The following is a 2,567-nucleotide window of genomic DNA, read 5'->3' on the forward strand; positions in this document are numbered from 1 at the left end:
AAGGGGCCTTGACAAACCATGAGCAGATTTCTAAGCAAGTCAAACGATGAAGGGAGCAAAGTGTAGTTCCTACTTAGTACATAGTAAATTGAATATATGAGTTCCAATCCGATCAACTCGTGTTCTTTCGAGTTCATCTAAGCCACTTATGAATACCTAAAAGCCTTATCTGCCTGCCTATCACCAGGCGACAGGGACAAACACCCAAATATGATATATTTTCATTTCAAGTCCATTCGTCTATGTTAACAACGACCCACACAAATTTTCAATGGCATTCCTACTTGATTTGAGCGACCATTCCAACAAGTAGGGAACCATCGCTTCAAGGCATGACCAAGGATAGGACACAAACATTTACGCCTCAAACATGACATTTTGTTTTTTTTTTTATTTATTTCAAAGCTTTTCATTTATAATAAAAAGCATCCCTACAAAATTTTGTGTCAATCCGAATTAATTCGAGCGAGTTATGGACGATTTCGCACAATTATGCATCCTTGGGCAAATCAATGTCTGTTCCTGTCACCAAGCTCTTTGTATAATATGTATATATAGGGGAACCATGGGACTGCTGCCCATTGGCGCCCCAAGGGTGTCCAACGCCCAGGCTCTCGAGGCTGGCACGCTCAAGGCATGGCCAAGACGCCCGCTCTTGACGAAAATGGGGCCAAAACGCCCCCCATTGGCGCCCCACTCCCGTGTCCCCTCGCCCCCAAGTCGTGTGTGTCCAAAAATTATGCATTATCAGGGAAATCAATGTCTGTTCCTGTCACCAAGCTCTTTGTGCAATATGTATATATAGGGGGTACCATGGGGTCTCATTCTCATAGGTGCCCGGCATGGTTGATGGGCAAATAAGAATCGTGAGGCTGTATCGAGCACACACGAGGCATGCCAAGCCAAGCCCCACGACCCATGAAAGAGGCCATCCCCCCCAACACGTTGCCTTGATTTCTCGAACGGTGACCTGAAAATTAGCCCCATCTCCTTGAGTCTCCTCGACGTTGTGCCCATACACTAGCCCGTTGCCTTGATTTTCCTCGACATAGGGCGCAGAAACTAGCCCCGTTGGCTTCACCTGTGCCTCGACGCCGTGCGCATACTAAGAAATATACATCCTCAGGGAAAGCAATGGGTGTTGCTGTCACCAAGCTCCTTGTGCAATATGTATATATAGGGGGGGAGCCGTGGGTGAGCATGGGAAGGGATGAAGGTGCCAGACTGCCTTTGAGCGCGAGCTTGGGTGACTGTTGCTTGATTCCTAGTCGGTGGCATAATACCCCTCCGAGTGGGGGCCTTGGCGTGGTGTGGGGATGCCTCGTTAGGTCTCTGCGACACCGATCCAGGGTTGTGGTCTAGCTTTGGAAGTTTGGGATGGTGCTGTTTGTGTGGCAATTCGATGACGATGTGCTTGCTGATCTATGTTTGACGTGCTACTGGTGCTAGCCAGCATTTGATTTGTGCTGATGATTGGGAAAAGATAGGCGTTAAAGTGGCATGTGTTGCTTTTTGTGATACTACTATGGTACGCTAGTCTATCCTTGTTAGATGTGCGGTTGGTGCCTAAGCGTAGCTAGCATTGGTTTAGCACCGATGACGCTGAGGAAGCAAGCATTATCAGGAAGCATTGTTAGACATTCAGTATCATCATGGCGTGTTGAAATTATCTTGGAAGCATAAAAGATGCCGGCCATACCTGGCTAGCGTTTTTGTGTGGGCGGGGTAGCTTCGTACACTGCATCAACATAAGACTTGTCTTCTCTGAGGTACGATTGGTGCCCATGCCCGGCTAGCGCTGGTCGTATAGGATCAGAGATAGGCATTAAGAGGCCCCTTCTTGCTATCCCCGGCCCGAGCACATACAATATTGCCCATGCCTAGCTAGCAATGATGTGCTTAGGTCAACAGCATTGCCTGTCCGTTTTTGCGCATCGTTTGGTGCATTCTGGGGGTTGTTTTAGCTTATGGGTTGCTTGCATGGCCTTGTGCCAAGTCGGTGGCTGTTAGTTGGATTATCTTCGGGGATGTCTACCCTAAAGGTGGCATGAGTGGTGTTTGGTTTGTAACGGGTGGTTGGATGTCTGCTTGAGCAGCAACTTCCATGCGTTCTTACCTCTTTCAGTTGTGTTACAAGGTTAATTTGCCTTGAACATGGTGGGTTGCTGTGTTGCATACCTAATTGATGGCATTGTGCTGTTTGAACAAAGTTTCCTTTCGTTAGGCGTCGCTTGCGGTGCCAACGAACCTTGAAGCTGTCTTTGTGGTCCATGTTTTCAATGCGGATGCATTGATGGCATGGCCTATGAAGTGTTGCTTGGTCTCTTGGATATGGAACCTGGTGTGGGCACATGGTCAGACATGATCATGTATTTTGCCCTACATGAGCGTTTCGCTTCTCTAGACGACTGTCTTTCTTGCATTGACTTGTTGGTGCAGGGTAGGCTAAGTCGAAGAGAATGCTACCTGGTTGATCCTGCCAGTAGTCATATGCTTGTCTCAAAGATTAAGCCATGCATGTGTAAGTATGAACAAATTCAGACTGTGAAACTGCGAATGGCTCATTA

Source organism: Lactuca saligna, unplaced genomic scaffold (genome assembly GCF_052625555.1).
Source record: "Lactuca saligna cultivar CGN05327 unplaced genomic scaffold, ASM5262555v1 scaffold_114, whole genome shotgun sequence".
Lineage (NCBI taxonomy): Eukaryota > Viridiplantae > Streptophyta > Magnoliopsida > Asterales > Asteraceae > Lactuca > Lactuca saligna.